Genomic DNA, 19,301 nt, shown 5'->3' on the forward strand with positions numbered 1-19,301 from the left:
GAGTGATTTCCTATGAGGAGGGAAGTGGGCAGAATGGTATCAGCGTGACCTGAAAATGTTTCCTCGCTGCTGAAGCCTTTTAGTCCAAGGCCCCTTTGCGGCGCTTCCCCAATGAAGGGGAATCGGCTCCGGGGGGCCAAGATGAAGGTAGGGCCCATAAAACGGTCGTTTTGCTAGAGCAACACAGGCTAATTTATCATTCTCCAGGGGTCAGGCGACGCTCCCCTGGTTGTGAATTTTAATGTTGTTTTTTTATGGGTCTTACAGTAATAAACTCTATTTTGCTGCGAGCGTTTATGCAGAAGAGCACAACATCCTTCACTCGGCTCATTTAGTGAGTCAAGGAGAGAGGGGGCCGGAGCAGCATTTAACCAATGGAGTCATCACTTTCTAACACGCAGAGGACACAGTTAGGTGAACTATTGAAGGTATTGGGGAAAGTTATGGGAGTCGTTCACATGCTGGGTAATGGTACTACTTACTCAGAGGAAGTCATATTTCAACATGACCAGCATCATACTGTATCAGAATTAACTAAAATCAGTTGCTCTGTCACTCCAATGACGGGGTTGTTTTTAGCCATGCTGGCGACATGGCTTCATGGTTGATGATCTCATGATTTCTCATCTATTGCAATCGTGAGGTTGACATTTTTGGGCTTTCAGCTAAAATGTCTCAACAATGGATTGATATGGTACTGGGTACAGACATCCATGTGGTCCTCAGGATGAGCTGTAGAACGTTTGTCGACCCTTTACCTTCCATCATCAGGTCAATATGTTGATTTGATGAATGACCAAACGTCAGCCTCAGCTGTGCTTTAAGTTGAATGCTGATCAGCAAACGTTAGCATTGTAACACACTAAACTAGGATGGCAAATATTATCCATGCTTGACATTTGTATATTAGCATTGTGAGAACGTTTGCATATGTTGATGTTAGCTGTTAGGTCAAAGCACAAAACCAATAGCATGGATATAGCTTTAGTGGATAAAGTAAATCCAACAGAAAATTCCACCTTTCTGCAATGTGTTAACCTAAGCTGGATGAATGTTCAAGAATAATGACTGAAATCACAATAATTTAAGAATTTGATTGATTTATTTTGTAAATAATTTAGATAGCTACTTTAGCAATTTCTTGCTTGAAAAAGTATTGGTGTCAGTGTAGCTGCCCAGATCTAATTGTGAATTGTCTTTAAATGCCAGGCCGCCTCGTGTCAGAGGTCACATTTTGCCATTGACCCATTTACGCAGCAGGAAATTCACTGTGATGAGGGTATGGATCTCCACGCAGGCCCGCTGACTTGTTTATCGAATTTTAAAAGGTTGAATGGCACCATTTAACACCAGGGTCAATTCATCACATGATTGCTTCCTGCCACATCTGTCTCACTGATCCCCAGCTCTACATGCAGACAATACACAGGCCTACTGCTGAGGACTTGGCTGTTTATCTGAACACTTATTGCCTTTGCGCTCTCCGGCGGCTATTCATCTCTGGTGCACATGCGGAGAGAACAGCCAGACGTCACAGAGGACGCTGGGTACGCGCGTCGGAGAAGGTAAAATGTACATTTTGTTAGGGCAACAACAGAGCGACGTAACAGGCACAAAGTCAAGTGCAAAGCCTCATCAGACGACAGCAGGAACACAGAATACTCAATTCAAGGACATCACTGAGTCAAATATTTGAATTGAGAATGTAATTGTGTTATTCGTTGAAGAAGTGCGAGGGGGAATCAACCTTAGGGGATAAGGCTGGAGGTATTCTTCATTTGCTATATTGTCAACAAATCCCATGAAAAGACTAAAGTCAACATTGGACTGATCATTACATGTCACAATTGTTGTTTACTTTGCCAAAACCAGATACAGTTTATTCATCTGTGGCATGGAGCTCCCTGCCCACAACAACGTCACATCAATTGCACATCTGTTGCACCGGGTGACACGTTCCTTCATTAACATAAACCGCAGTTTATTTTGACATGCAGCACATGTTGCTGAATACTCATGAGAACACCATGTAAAACATAGTAAATGGTCCTCAATACTTGCACTATTTACTACTGTTATTAATATTTGAATATGAATCATATTTGCTAAAAGCTACAGCGCCCGTGTTTTCTGGAAAATTGCCAAGACATTTGTCGAAATTGAGACTATATATTTGGGACCAGTTCTTTATAAAATTCATGTGCTCAGTATGAACAGATGGGCTTTAAATTGAGTGCAACAGACAGGAGAGGAGGGAGTTTAGAAAATATTGAGAGACGGACTCACAATGGGTTTGAAGAATTTCAAATATTTGTAATAATGTCAGCGTCATGCTTTAACTTATCAGAATAAGGCTTGATAACTTTATCACCTTTAAGAAGTCTCTATGCAGCCCCGGTGTAAAAGTAAGGGATTAAAACAAGTTAGTTCCTATGAATTTGGATGAAAATGATTCAGTGAGGCAGTTGATTTGAAAGATATTCATGAAAGCTTTTTTAAAGACAGGCATCATGTTTTTGAGAATATACTATTATTGTCCTGCTCTAGCTAAAGCCCATACTTTACCTCTCATTTTCTTTTTTATATTCAATAAAATATTGTCTTGCAATTTCAATGAACCAGATATAATGCACTAATAATACAATTAAAACATCTTTATTGTGCATGTAATTATTGTCAGTAAATGAGGCTGAATAACTCAAAGCTGTCTCTCATTCCGACTTGCGCCTCAGTCTCATGACGGGTGATTAAGCACGATTCATATTTTCCCACCAGTACAAACTCTCTTTTTCATGCCTCCATCCAAAGAAATGAAATATCCTCAACTGTGAAATATGTAAAAAGAAAAAAGAAAAAAAAAGTGTCTGTCATTGCAGGCAGTCTGTCATTGCTGATCAGCTCAAACGCTGCTGAGCTCAGTGTACTGTCCCGGCCCTCCTGACTCGAAGACGAGGTCCTCTGGGTTTTAGCTGTGACAGACTGAGGGTGTCAGGAGGGAGTCCCAGGGGTGTGTGTTTGTGGGGGAGCGTGCACACTCATGCACGTTTGTGCTACCCGCTTAAGTGGGCATACACGCATCTGCTTTTGTGCACCAGTGCATGATCTAATGTGTGTTCAGTTGTGTGTATGTGCTTGCTGCCCACAAACTAAGTGTGTGTGCGTGCCCTTGCTGTTTGCGACTGTGTGTGTTTGTGTGTTGTTGGAGGACTGAGTGCACGAGGGCCAAGTTCTCGTCTGTGAATCACATGTCTCCCATCAGTCTGACAGCATTAAGCCGAGTCCAATCAATACCCTGAGGGCCTCCAATTGAACGACACAGAGAGAGACAGACACACCAAAGGGTGGCTGAGAAAGGGTGAGGGGGAAGCAAGGAGAGCGTTATAGAGAAACAACGTGTAAAGTGATGGATAAAAGCACTGAAGGCAGATAAAGTGTCCTTGTATCATTCATGTCCTTGCATTTGACTCACGATTGGATGTTTTCTGTCTGGCAAAAACCGTGGCACCCTATTGTTTGTATCCAGCATGACTGTATGAATGCACGTCCTGAGGAATGCAGCCCATGTGCAACTTGTATTAGTGCTCATCATCGTCCGTCATTTTTTTAAATAACAATATACAACACCCTAATAGGACTTGTGGATTGAACCATAGTGTAACTAAGAAGTGGATGGAGTTGTTGTGACATTGTCACCCATTGGTTTGTGGACTGGCCCTTTGATTTCTCTCATTTGGCATTTTGGCCATCAACATCTTGGACTTTTGCCGTCGCCATCTTATTTAATTGCAACCTGTGAGCGGAAGGGACCTCCCTGCAGCTGGGAAGCAGTGACGCCGTGGTGGATATGCCATAAACGGCTCTGGTAGCGTTAGCGACCTATCAAGTCGCCCCCCTGGTTGCCATTAGCGAGAATGCGAGTGTAAGGCACTTCCACATTGGCAAAGGTTGCTGCTTGTATAGAACCCAAGAGCAGGCAGAAGGCATGAGAGGCAGAGATAGACAGCCGTCAACAGCAAACAACTGTCAACTTTGGAAAGCTCTGACAACTGACAACTGAATAAAGATTCAGCAGGTGGCTGTTTTCCTCCCCAAAGCTCTAAAGACGGACTGTACACTACCTTCTCAGCACCAGCAGACAGACACAGTTAGTGATGAGATGGTGAACACAGCTGAGCGTTTAGTGAACAGCAACGCTATTGTCGCTCTGTATCTGCTCGATGTGCATATAGATACGTGTTTTCATTTCAAAGTTGATCGTGTCAGTGTTGGCAATTGACCAAAAAAATCTTGCAAAATGTAGACTTTAGCATGAGCCCAATGCAGGGAAAACAAAAAGATGGTATCGAGTGGGGGAGCAGGGATGATATATTTTTGTAGGCCAACCCCAAAAGTTTTCATCGCACTGGTTCCCTCGACATAAAGTCAATGAGATTTTGCATTTGGATTTTGTATCATTTTATATCATAGAACAAAAGATAAAATGTCTTAAGCTTGTGTCAACCACATAGTTTATTTTAGACATCTAACCAAATAATTTAAAAAATCAAGGAATGAGGGAACCGAAAGTGAATAAATGCTGACTCATTTACAGGTTTTATGACTCATTCCTGCAGCTATCTAGGTCAATAGTTAGAAAATATGTGCTAAAATAATTATGTTGGGTGTTAACTTTAGTCCCCCCACACACTCCAGTTACTAACAATGAAAAAGTAAAATGACACATTCATTTGTTCATAGTGGCTCGTGATAAAAGTTACAAGGGCAGATAGACGGATATATAGATGGATAGATGGGTGGATAGATGGATGGATGGGAGAGACAGACAGCAAGCGTGTTTTGCTCTTTGTCCCCTGGGGGGTTCATGTCCAGATGGCTCATTGGAAAGAGTCCTCCCCCTCCTCCACAAGAGTCCTGTCTCTCATGCAACACAGAGGGCTTGTTATTCCTCACTGTTCCTCCATACTGTGGTCTGCGGTCTTTACTTTACAAGACCCGTCATGTCTTTCATGCACTTTGCTCTGAGCTCGTGTCAGTTTGTTGTGTGTCTTATTAAGTCGCTGCTCCCAACCAATATAGCAACGAAGGGACTTTGGTGTGTTGATAAGAAAGTTTTGATGTTTGGGCACAAATGTCAGCCCTAATAAAAACCTAATGAAACATATTACTCTCTGCAAATGATAAGGGAGCGTATTTATCGTTTTCATCGTTTGGTCCACATATTGCTGAATAATTTTTTTTTGCATATCGGGACGTGGACGCTCGGGATGAAAATTTAAATGCTCTCCCTTCTTTGATTTGAAAAAAGAAGAAAGAATCCTAGTCAGCAGTGCTGCTTTTCATTAGGGTTTTTAATGTGCAGCTCTTTGGCATGCAAATCAATGAGTTAGCAAAGCGACGATTGGAATTCCACACATGTGGGCATTTGATCGGAATTTCCACTAAGATCCATGGCGCAAGTCGATCGAGGGTAATTCACTATGAAATACCCAGAGTTACGCTTCGGTGGGCGCATCTGGCCCCCGCTATTCATTTTGTTTAGCCATTCCAATGTGGCAATCAAAATGAATTAGCATGACAATTTTATTTCTGAAAAGGCTTAGGGGCCATTTTTATTGATGAATTTCAAAAAGGACTTGACAAAGGGTCCTTTGAAATTGACGGCCCCCCCCCCACACACCCCTCTTCCACTTGACCTTCAGGTATCTGTGTCTTCTCTGTGTGAATGTGGGCACCGTAAATGTCCATATCCGAGTAATCATTTTGGATCACGGTCCTGAGCTGTATTAGAACTTCGGAAGGTGAGCCCCCGAGTTGATGAAAAAGTCTGAATATATGATGATAATAGACATAAATCTCCCAATATGTTGTGTTAGAGAGCCGCACTGCTCGTTCTAATCTTTTCCTCAATTTGTCCGAGGCTTTAATATATCGTAATTTGGATGATTAATGGTTAGTTTTTAACAGTGTTCAAGGTGATATTGGCACATCAAATATCACTTCTAGTCTACCATAAATTGTAATATTGCTTGGGTATAAATAAGTTACAGTCTATGACAAGCCAAAGAAGATTCTTATAGTCCAGAGGTTCATGCAATTTGTATATAATACATCTAGAAAAAGACCTGTTTTGACAAACAAAAACATATAAACTTCTTGTTTTTGTCAGGAATTGCTACTGTTGTATTTTCCCATAAAGTCCATTGAGACATTGCTATTTGCTCTATAGTTAAATGAGGTTTTCACAAGTTACTGTGTGTTTTGTATGTAGAAAAGAATAATTAGTCCAACCAACCAAACTAAATTGTCTTTGTTTTGATATTTTCAAATTAATTTAATCTCCTCTCCGAACTTGTTCTATAATGATTATTACATTTATTGTTATATGTTTATGAGAGATGTCATGAGAACTGATACTTTGGTACCTAGACGATGCCAAACATCTGCAAATGTGATGCTACTAAAGTATCGCTTGAGACTAATGTTATCTCGGATACGATACAAAATGTGTTTGGGATACAGTAAGCTCATTATCGATGCGTCCAAGGGACAACTAATGTTTTTCCCTGATAATTCTTCATTGTGAACAACAAATCTGTGTTGAAGTTGGCAGGATGAGATCCAGTTCGTGTTAGCTTTTAACAGCTTGTATGCAGCACAGTCCTGAACAGAGCTAACTGCTAACCGCAATGTGAGATTTCTTTTGTTATACATCAAGATGCATTCAGGCTCTATTCAATTTTGACGAGAAACTTAATGATTAAATGATTTCCTGGTATTCGTATTGACTACTAAATATTTGGTTTTGTGACATCCCTGATCCCTGTTTATTGATATAGTATGATTACAATTGCTTGTGGAAAGGACATGAATGTGTGTACCCAACTTTATAGCAATATATCCAATGGTTGAGCTTCTCCTGTATCTCAACCTGCTGGCCAATCGAGGGAAAAGTATACACAATAAAAGCTATTAGGACATAGCATCTGGGAACCATCAATGATTGAGATGGTTGAGATATATCCACTGGATAAGTGAACGTTTTGACCTGCTGTCGATGCTTGATGAGACTTTAGGAATTCACCAAAGTCATCCAGATTCATCCCCATGTTAACTTGATTGATGTACCTAATTTCACATCAATCCATCCAATAGTTTTTGAGATATTTCATTCTGAACCGAAGCGGTCGGCCAACTGACTAACCAATATTGCCATCCATAGAGCCACGCAACGTGTGTGGCTAAAAAGAAACCCAAGGAGAAATCAATGACACTCGGACTCTCCCCCTTTTCCTCCTCTCAGCTGTACTTCAAGACCAAAACATAAATCACAATATCAATCGATTGCATGTGCATGAAACTCATTGTTGCACAGAATGGCAGACAGGGCTTTTCAGAAGTGCCACATGAGCCTGATCTTTCCCCTGTGAGAGCTTTCATGGGCTGGCCCAAGCCTCTGTCTCTTATTATGAATGATAAACTGCTTGACGCCACCACCTACATCAGTGTTCCCCAGCCGAGCAGCTCCTCGAACACCCCTGGAAGCGCAACAGCCGGCAAAAATGTACACCCACGCCTTGCATCACCACAGCTAGATGGCCATTATTTATGTTGCCTCCCACCAGGAACTGTCAACAGCATAACTGCAGGCCCGCTGCTACCGGTTGTTAGGGTTTTCCAGAGAAAAACCGGAGGGAATCGGGTGCCCTGGGATCCGTGGCACAGCCACCATCTCTGCTATCATCAAAGAGCAGCTGGTGTTTGATCTGTCCCGGATCAAAAGGTGAAGGACGGAACTGTCCTGTGGTGCTACAAGAGAGCAAGTGAAGTCATGCAGAGAGAGATGGAGACTGCAGAGAGGGAACGCTGTATTACCAAGGAGAGGCTGGTATAATTGAGACCAATGGGAGTCCTTCTTGGGTCTTAGGGGGATTTCCCAAAAGGCGTCAGTGTTTCTTCAAAAGCAAAAGCTACATGTCACTCTGCTCACAGATCTTTATCCTCCTCAACCCTTGAATCCAATAAAGATACAAGCAGGATCGCATCATTATCATAGGCAAGGAAAGAAGACTTAAGGGGTGGAAGCTCTATCAAATTGGCCCCTCATTGGTTTTCCACAAGAGGGTTTTTAAGCGACTTTTAGGAAGAACGGCTTTTACTCTTTCTTTTTCTTTTTCAATGTCAACCCTCGCCGCGTCCATCTGGCTCTGTTCTATTGATGTTCGATGGCCAAGGAAGTAGCTTTTGGCCCTGATCATTTGAAAGCACATCATCTTACTCCCGAAGGCGCATTCTCATTAGCTTCAAAAGTGCATCAAAGAAAACAAAGTCAAGAACATGTGAAAGGAAGCAAGAGAGAAAGGAAAAGACAGAGAGGGAGAGAGATCTGGTTTGCCCCACCATTCATCATCATCCATCTGTCTTAAAGGCTTGGCTCAGATCCATCGTCGTGGAATATGTTGATGAGGAAGAAAGACAGAACGGCAGCGAGGGAGATGGAAGGAAGGAGTGATTAGCAGAGTGAAATGAAGAAAGGAGGAGGGGCACTGGATGAAAGCGAAAGAAAAGAAATCGAGCAAGAGGGATAGAGGACAGATGGATGAAGAAAGGGGGCAAGTAACAGACCGACAATGTTCTCCATCAGATCAATGCTGCGTGTTGGAGGCCGCAGCGGCAGCCCTGAATGCAGAGACGCTGTCTACAGTCAATTAGAGGAGCTGCTTCACCTCCTCCTGTCAGACGCTGGTTAGAGCCCCCAGCAATCATGGCAGGTCTTCCTCTTTCTCCAGACTCAGACAAGCTTCCTATTGCTCTGTTCCTGTGTCTACATGAGGTTACGTGATGTGAGTGTGCGATTGAAGGCGTTCAGCTGGGAGCACAAAAGTTGGTCTATATAAGTCTGCGTAAACTCTTTGTCTATCGGCGTTAAGAAAGTTATTTGAAAAAAGAAATACATAGTGAAGAGCAGTGCACAGCCACGTCCCTGAGCTTTCCAAGGGGAAGCATCTGAATGAGACACAAAACTACAAAGCCTATTCCTCCTTCTGAATTTCAAACAGCAATCCCGTAAACTACTCGTAACACTTCACATGTGTGATATTCCAACATTGATGTCTTTGCTTTTTTAATTTAAATGCTAAAAAAAATCGGTTTAATAATATTTTGGGATCATATTATTTCATCCTCCTCTTTTCATTCTTTTCAAAGCGTCTTTGAAAGTCACCGTCTGTCAACACGACCAATATATTCGATTTCGTTGTTGTTTTTCCCACACTGCTGTCCCTGCACTCAACAGTCAGAATAATCTTACCCCATTGGCATGTTCCACTTCTTTTAAAGGCTTTCTGAGTGGGTATCTGCAGTGTGTGGCTTGTAAACACAGCTTGCAAAGTGACCCATCTCTCTCCAACTCAACAAGACGCGAAGGTCACGGCCCCCTGAATGCAGCTGCCAGAATTAAGCAGCGACTGCCTCCGAAACCTAGGGAGCTCCTCGGGAAGGACATACCTGAACCAGCCGCAATGATGAGGTGATATAGAGAGTAACGGTTGGTATCCAATGCAGTGTTTTTGTGTTGCTTAATATCCACAATCATGCATCATTTCATGTTCGCACAAAGAAAAGAAAAAGAGAGTACTGCACGTTTTAATTCAACGGGGAAATGTCCGCACCACTCATTTCAGTGATCTGGAGAGATTTGTAAAATGAAGACGAACTCACTTGAAGAAAATGCAATTTGAAGATGAAATATTTAATTGCATATTTAGATTGTTGCGGCATGTGTGGGATTGTGTGTCTGTGTGGGCATGTGGTCCGCTTTTAGCACAAGTGGTCACCAGATAAAGCCGAGGGGAGTGCGTGTGATTGATCGAGAGAATGAGTGAGTCCGACTGAGTTTGAAGGAGTACGTGCGCACCAGTAGCCTCTAATAAAGTATTAGCAGGACAAGCAATTTGCTTCACTGCCAGGCTCCTCGGCATGAAAAGAAGGACTTTAGCAATAATGAGAGAAGCAGAAAAGGCAGTGGAAATGAACTCTTATCTCAACTAAAAGAGGAAGAGAGGGAGACTTAAATAGCATAATGTATCAGCATAGCGCAGAGGGGGAGAGATAAATAGACAGAGAGGGAGAGGAAAGGCTGATTATTCACATGTTAGCCTTTCTTAACCTCTGGTTAGGATGAACCAATTACACTGCATATACACCTTTGGTAACACGGTTCTTGCAGAACCTCGGAAAATCAAATGTGAATTAGAGATGCGCCGATTGCAATTTTCCTTTTGACCTCGTCAATCCTCATTTTCTTTCTAAGGACTTGCTAGCAAAGGCTAAACAAATTATTTCAACCGACAAATAAGTGTCCATATTTGATACAGTCTCTGAGCAGTCAATGAGTTATGATATAAGTGTCTGATTCAGTTAGCTTTTCCAAAGGTTTCTTTTTTTGACTTGCCTTTGTGACAAATTGTGAGCTTTATGTCTTTAATCTGAAGCACTGAGGCACTTAATTGTGACTGTGACGTTTTTGCCTCAAGAGACCACTGCGTCTCAAGTCTAAATTACATTTTTTTTATTACATTGTCAATTAAATAGTATAAGTTTAAGAAGCCAACGACAGAATATTTTTACCAGTCATCAACTGCTGAATAAAAAACATTAACTGTACCTCGAGGACACCCCTGGGTGCTTTATCACCTGATGCATTGTTTTATGAATGCTTTCAGATTTTACTTTTGAATTCAATAAGCTTAACTTTGATGGAAGCTTTTTATTTATAACAACTTTTGTCTATATAGTTTCACAGTTCAGTGCAATTAACTTGATGGGTGCAAGAGTGACTTTTACAGAAACAAGGATCAAAACTACAGCGAGACGTCTCCGGTCGACAGCCACGAGTCTGTGAGGCGTTACAGCTGTGAGCTTTGAGTAAAACGCTAACATCAGCATGCTGGTATCTCACAATTACAATGCAAACATGTTGACGTTTAGCAGATAATGTCACCCGACTGCTCATCTCCACCCGACGCTATACGAACACATCACCCCGGTCCTACAAGTACAGGATAGACTTCAAACTACTCACCACTTTGTGTTAAGTAGCACTTAACACAAATAACATCACAGGCTGATGGGAATTTCTTTAATTTCGTCATGAACAAAAGTACCTGCGACATTTTAAGTTTAACCTGATGGTGGCGCTAGATGAAAAAAACAGAGGATGGCTGAAGTCATTATGATTGATCCTGTGGAGCACACAAAGTTCAAGACAATCCATCCAAATGATATGACTGCACTGTGAGGAAACACAGCAATGCCGGTGTTAATATTAACATTTCTGGCCAAATTTAGAACAATCTGCATTTCTTCATCGGAAAGGGCTCTACGTTATAATCCACAGTATTAAATCAGTTCTAATTGTATTCTCTAAGGTTGTCCAGTTTGGACCGGTTGGGACCAATCTACGTCATAACATAAAAGGATGTTAACACCTTCTAATAAGACCTCACTCCTGGCCTCATCCCATGATGTCTTATTGTGTTTACTCTATTTGCCTAGTTAACTGGTGACCTCCCATGCCCTAGGGGTCGCTGTTCTACTCTTGTGTTACAGGTGCTGATTGCCGGGATGAGCCACACCTGGACTTGGTCTTTAAACGGCCTCTGCCTTTGGCTCGCTCGGTTGGAAAAGGACATCCAGAGTGTCACGGACGCTGCCGCCAGTTATCTTTTGATTTGTCTCTTTGTTCCTTTGCCTTTAGTTGACTTAGTTCCATTTTTGTGATTGTTGAAAATAAATTGTTTTTGTTTAGCTGCTGCTCGTTTGTCTCCCTCTTTTGTCGCAGCCTTGGAGCCGGGTTGTGACAGCTTGTTAACTCCAGCGTGCTTTCACGCTACACTGATACAGAAAACGAGTGGAACGGCGTTAAGCTCTGTTACCGTTAACAGCGGTATCTTAAGGCCCCGCCTCCTTCACACTGTGAGACTACTTTGCCGGGAAGAGAGCGGAAAGCCTCTACCGAGACGGACGTGCTATCATTTGTGCTAGCTCAATTTGAGTTGCTGCATTTTAGTGATGCTTTCCTGTAGCTTGTTATTAGATGGTTACATGGGATTCAGACCTGTTTCCGTCTAAGAAAATCCACTGCCCACATGTTTTTCAGGGCAAAGTTATGACCCACTGCGAGCTCACACCAAGCAAAGCTGTAACTCTCTCAGGCAAAGCCTTGTATTTTCCTAAGCCACATTTTATCTGTGTCTTGAGCTTTAAATGTTGATGCATTGAGGGACTGTGGAGTGGTGGGCGGGCCAAAAGAGAACAAACACTGGAAGTGACTCAGACGAGCTGGATGGAAGCCTGCATTTAGTAACCGAGAACCACGGGCGTCCTCCAGCACCCATCACGCCAGGTACACTGAAAGGCTCGCTGCAGGAATCCAAAAAAGCGGGATGAGAGAGGGAAGTTTTGTCCTGGGTGTGAGGCCAAAAATACCAATATTTTTACGGTGCAACTTGTGTGGTTTTAAAAACTGTGAATTTGCAGGCGGTGGGGTGTGAGGATCGGTATTTATTTACAAGTCTGTTGTGGTATTCATGATTGGAATCAGTATCTACACCTGCTAATACAGGATAAAGTCACACTGTGCTGTTTTCTTCGGATTTTATAAAACCATATGATTGAAAGGTTTTGTCTAACTTTTTCAGAATAGAAAATCAATTCATTCAGCCAATGTTGATTCTGTTTTGTAGGCTGTCTCCAATATTTTGGCAAAAACAACAACATATAGTCAGGTTCAAGGCTTCCGATAGGCAATACGTGTTGTATTGAATAATTCCACAATGAGGAAGTAATCAAACAAACTTTATCATACGATGTGGACTGATTCCTACGTTTTACAATTTCAATGCATTGGGGACCTTATTATCAGCTCCACACTACTTCTATAAATCCCATTGGAACTTTTTTTTGCATGAAATAAGTATTTCCTTTGCGGTCAAATGAATAGAAATCTTCAAAAGTCAAAAAGATGAGCGGTATGAGAAGCCTGCGATATTGTGTACCGAATGCGATATCTCGCTGAGGCTACCGTTATTGTTCATTGTCATGGCGGGGATGAATGGGAAAAGCTGGCAAAGAAAGGGCGTTTTTCATGTCACTTGTCCTGCTACCTTTTTTTTTGTCTCTCTCACTCTCCCCGTCCTCCTCCTGACTTTGCAAATGTAAAGCTTCTCATTTTCTCTCCATCACTCCTCCTCTTCTCCTCTCCCATCATCATCTTCTGCCTCCCCTACTCCTTCTCTCATCTCTCTACGTCTGTCATCATCCATCTCGCCCCTCCTGTTCCATCTCTCCTCCCCCTCCTCGCTATCCCCTCCCTCCCTCCTTTCCTTTTCTTTCCCCGGCGTGAAATGTGTAGCTCATTAGTTTGCTCACCACACCGTCTCGCGTCAGTCTGTCCTTCACATCTCGCTGCACTGCTAAGAAGTCATTTACGCCGCTGTGTAGCTCCCCCTCCTTCTCCCCCCATCTCCCTATTTCCCTCCCCTCCACCGGTAGCCTCCATATGGTTTCATCATCATTCTGCAGTAGCACAAGAAAAGACACACCCCAACCCCTCCAGCCTCCCCCACCTCCACGCCCTAAACACCCTTTAAAACATAAGAATTTGAAGGGTGAGCCTCAAGACTTGAAGCAGGAGGGAGGGGTGAGGGGATCAGGATTATCCCAAGCATAATGATACAGCACTTTGATAGAGCAGAAGAGGGAAGGCAGACACAGAGGGAGAGAAGAGGGAGGAAAGCAGGGAAGTGGAGAAGAGGGAAGGGTGGAGAAATAAAGCCTAAGCTACTATCGAAAATCATGTAAATGCAGAGATAAAAAAAAAGGAACTGTTTGGCATTCATGGGAGTGGGTGGCGCATCAGTGGGGAGAAATCTCAGTGAGAATGTTGACTAATGCCAGCTCGCTCTCTCTGTCTCCTGCTTCAGAGCCAGCGGGGTGTCTGGGTAGGGGGCGGTGGGCAGGGGAAGGGGGTGGGTGGATTTCAGGATGGAGGCCTCGAAGGCACTTTAAGTAGAGTCAAATCTGTCCTGTGATGAGTTCAAGTTCAAACATCTAACTTAAAAGTTTACTGTTAAACTTGTGCAGTGGTGGAATGTAATATGTATACGTACGCATCTACTAATAAAGCTGCTATGAGGACCTTTCATTTTGTGTTGGTTTTGACGGTCTCTGTGGACAGAAACGACTGGTTCTGGTTGTCTAATTTTGCTAGAAACATCAGTTAATTTTGCTAGAAACATCAGTGTTAGATTGAGACTGTTCACCTAGCAGTTAAAGGTTCTTCAGAGTAGCTTAATCCCATAAATCATAAACTTGTTTTCAAATTGAGTATACTCCACTTATACTTCTACGTTCTACTCTTATTTTCTACTCTACTCATTTGAATGCAAATATTATCATTCACCCTGAAAGTTAAGATTGTATATATTATCAATACTATAATGAGCATATGAAATGCATTCAAACTTTGCAGTCAAAAAATAAATGAAGACTTAAAGTAGATTCAGTTTGAGTTATGAATTATAATAATAACGAAAACATCTGTTGAGAAAAAGACACAACATGAAAGGGAGTTTAAAGAAGAGATTTAAAAGTAATAACGTTAGGTATCTAGAAGCTTTCCAAAGTCCCGGATTAAAAATATTACTGAAATGTCAAAAGTAAGGTACTCATTATGCAGAGTGGACTGTAGGTGTGTATGTTAATTTGTTACGATTGAGGCTTTCATGTGCGAGCAGCGTTTTAATGTTGTTTAATGCCGTTTGCGATGTAGCTAATGCCCATATATAATATGTATGTAAAATCTTGGACGCCCTGCAGACCCATTGTCCACCCACACTGGTGCTTTGACTTAATGTAGTGGAGTAGAAGTTTAAAGTTGCACAAAATAGAGACACTCCAGTACAAGTACCTTTTAGAAATGTACGTTAAGCTGTGGTAGGCGGTTTATTTTTGGTGTGATTGGGTAGGACGTCCATAATAATCTTTTAGCACATCATGATTCAAGTCTGAGGGAAAGGAGACTTCAGCTCGTCATGTCTGCTCTGTCTTCAGGCTTTAGAAACATCTAGACCCGAGACGGCGAGATGTCGACCAATCGCAGGTCATTCCAGAGAGAGACACCTCGCTGTAACGGCCATCAACAACGCCCACCGTGGTGGAATGACTGGCAGCCTAAACATCATTAGTGATTGTCGGTGCCAATGTGTCACAAAATGACAAGATTGCATTTCCCGTACAGCCCTGTTGTTATTGGGATTGTTACTGCCGCATCTTTGCCGACACCGGATAATTTCCGAGATTGGAATAAAGTGTCTGACACCAGCAGTCACACCTTATCTGTGTCAAAACAAGACGACCTTTATTCCAGTTTCACTAATATTTATTACTTTCTCTTTACATTCCACATCATTCCCCCATCATGACCAAGCTGTGAGACAAAGATGGTTTACCAATAAACAACCAAGGCGAAATAAATACAATTTTAAATGCAATGTGTTTTTAATTGCTAATTAAGCTGAGCTAGTTAAGCTGAACTAATGAAGTGTCTAAGCCGTGGTACATGAATGAAGTATGACGATGATTTCCTCCATTTAGTTGAAAAAGCAAAAAAATGACTCCAAAGTCAAGAAACAATTGTATTGTTTTCAAAATGTACAGTCAAAGTATACGTAATGCAGAATGGCCTGATAAAATAAGTCATAACTGTATCATACATATTATATGTTTTTTGATTAGCATAGTAAAATATAATAAGTGTACCGAAAGTAATATAATATAAAATCGTACACACAGATGTGTGGTTTCAGTGTGGGCGCAGCACAGAAGTTGTGCTCATCATTTTATTTTTTCATGTATATCAGGAAATATTACGTCATACTTTTTTTCTATAGCCGTGGCCGCCGTTATCCGGGTTACATCATTCAGCTCTCTGGCGCTCCCTCTCCACCAACGCTTTGTGACCGACTAATCTGAAACAACTAAATTGATGTTTTAACATACAAGAACATACAATTATCTATTACTTTGTGTTTCTCAGTGACGTACGGCCTGGTTTATTTGAGCGTTCAGCCATAACTTTACTCATTCGCCCATGCCCCCCGGTATCGGTGACGCTTGGCTCAACTTGGCCTCCGTAGCTTTGCCAGTGAGTTGTGCTGAGAATAAATAAATATTGTGATATACCTTTTATAATCGCACTTTCAGTGACAAGTAATTATTGTACAATATGTAACTTTTTCAGGTCTGAGTCTTACCATAAAGTGTTTTCATGAAAATGTGTTGACTGAAATGCCGTCGTCTCTGAACCCTCAAGGTCACTGTCGCAACCGCAAGTACGAAGACGGTCTTGAAAGTGGAAGATCATTAAAACTGTATGACACAATGAGTCAGATGCAACTGAAAACAAACAGCTAATGTTGACTGATGCACCTGTTCTGATGCCTCTCGAGGACTGGATTGACCTGCCAGAAGCCACTAATTAAAGGGTACGGATCACCTAGCGGTAAGGATGTGCTGAAAATGACACGCGCGCTGCTCGTTCTAGCGTTCAGAAAAAAGGTTACTAGACCCCCTCAAACCCAGCACCGTGCTTCACACTTTATTCGTAAGTGATTCACCGTCTTGAGCAGGGCGTTACTCTAAATGATGAGATGCACCTATTAAAAGGGATACTCAGCATATCGCAAAATGTCAAGGGCAAGTGTTCCTTTATGTGACAATCAACTGGCCGTGTGCACGCAAAGTAACACAAGGTGACCATTCAGCTCCGAATCCACGCCTTTCACTATTTTACCACCTTTTATATTTATGCATATTTTCTCTCTCTACCAGCATCTTTTTCATGTTTTATTGCATGTTTTAATGCATCAGTTGTTTGTACTCGTTAACCAGGAAACATCCTGTGGAGGCTAGTCTATAACACATGCATCCTCCCTGTACACTGTTTTTCTCTTCCAGGAAATAGAGCACCTGAGATTCTCAGCTTTAGTAAATGAAGCCTTGAATTGCTCAATCCATCGCTGTCTTTCGAGGAGCACTTTCTTTCTGGCTGTTGACGAGGATAACTTAATGACAGCAGCGTTTGCACAACCAAACAGTCGGGTACATATATATTGTATACGGTTTTATGTAGGGCAGCATGTACTAGGACTACGTTACCTTGACTGTGATGGATGACCGTTATTCTGCTGTCTACCTGCTCAACAAGGAGGAATGTTTATGACTGTTTGTGTGCCTGTGCATGTGTGTGTGTGTGCGTGTGTGCGTGTGTGTGTGTGTGTGTGTGTACTCAATCATGCATACATTCTTGCCTCTGTGGGCGAGTCAATCGTAGCGACAGTCTTCATTACAAGAGAGAAGAAATGGAGGCAGAGAGCACAGACTGAACAGAATAGGGTGGGGAAAAACCCACAATAATGGGAAATCTGTCTGATGTGTAGAGTGTGTCAGCAGATTGCTATATTTTATGTAAATCTTGACCTTTCTACCAGTGCTGGCTATCAGGCTTGTTGACAGCATGGTGCGTATCTGTCCTGTTGACAAGCCGAGCAGGAAGACAGAGAGAGAGAAAAGACCTGTCACCGCTGACTAATTACACTGCAAGCAAACAGTTGAGTCCTCTGTTTACATTTGGACAGCCAAGGGAGGCCGAGACGAGCATCATTAATCAGGTTTTTCTATTGCATACGACCAACACACACGCACATGCACTCATAAGATTACATATGGCCATCAGTCATGTTTTTGATTGGACATGAAGGACGGTCTCTATAATTACCAAAGAGTTTGCAGTGATGAATCCCAATAAAGAGCGGGACCAGATGTGGTTAATCAAGGCTCTCTGGGGTTTCTGGGAGCCGACACAGGGCTGCAAAGCTACAGTCAAAGTCAATGGGGACACGGGGCCATTTGTCCCCAAATCATTTTCAAGCGGCGCCATTAGGATGCATGAGGTGTTGGAGGATTCGATTTGGAGTTGCAAAAATAAATACATTTCCCATCGGCTCACATGTATTACCAGAGACATACCAAGCTTTTGACAGTCTTTCCAAAATTTATATTTAGGAATTAGGTTTTTTTTAGGTCAGTAATGTAGGCCTGAGAAAGTTCTTGTGTGTTCAGCATATTCTTTCAATAATGCGTCAAATCCAGCAGCTTGGTCAGCGCAGTGGGCATATTCCTTTGAAAAAGGTGAAAATACGTTTATAAAGTCAACGTTTTTCTAATGAACCATTTGAAAACTGACTATATTATAACACAATACTTATCGGCTTTTTTCAAATTGAACTGGATGAATTATAAATACATCATCTGTTAATAAATAAATGTTCTTCATTCATTTCAAGTAAAATAAGGACTGCATTAAAGAATATATTACATAACAGAAAGCTTTTGAAAAGAGTGCATCTTAAAATAAAGTACTTAGTTTCAGAATAATTAATTGAACTAAATTGCCCCTGAGCTTTAAATTCAGTTAATTCAGGTGTGAAGTGATGTAAATCCAAAAAGGCACATTATTATAGCCGTGTGTGCAGGGATTATAACTGTTGTTATGGAAACCAGTTGCTTCAGCTCTATTCCCCTCTCCGTTAACATCGTTGTTCGACAGTGAATTCAAGTATTATGATTCTGATCATCTTGGGCTGTAGTTTATTGTTCTGTGCGTATTTGAGACAAACTCCGATACAAACCATTACGCGGGCTTTGTCTCCTGGTGCTTCACATTGCCGCTTTTAATAATGGTCGTCTCTGAACACGAGAGACAGGCTGGTTGTGACCGGCCGGTGGGAAGAGGAGTTGGTTAAAGGCTCTGGTCTCGCCGACCATTCTTCTTTTTGTGAAAACAAATCTGACTCAGGTACTATTCTGCGACTACTCGGCTTCTCCATGTATGTGAAGCGCACTCGGGTGGGGAAGTTTATACATATTTGATCGGCTGAGTATCTTCACAAGATGTGATGTACAATGCATGTAATTGGTCCGTCAATATTTTAGGTCCAGATCAGGATATAAGGGCGTCTGGGTCTGGATCTGGACCTCAGTCCGCCCATTAGTGAACTCTGCTTTACGTTGTGCTAATACTATTACAGCCGATTTCTCAGTTGAAAAGCCAACAACCTTTGAGACACTTTTGAATGTTTTTTGTTTTTTTTAATTTTGTATCCATAACAGTGTTTTAAACACATTTTAAAGCTAAAATGCACACAATAAAATATGTATCAACTGCATACATATTCATACAA

This window comes from Clinocottus analis, unplaced genomic scaffold, assembly GCF_023055335.1.
Source record: "Clinocottus analis isolate CAN_PGR_092001 unplaced genomic scaffold, fCliAna1.0.p SCAF_4, whole genome shotgun sequence".
Taxonomy (NCBI): domain Eukaryota; kingdom Metazoa; phylum Chordata; class Actinopteri; order Perciformes; family Cottidae; genus Clinocottus; species Clinocottus analis.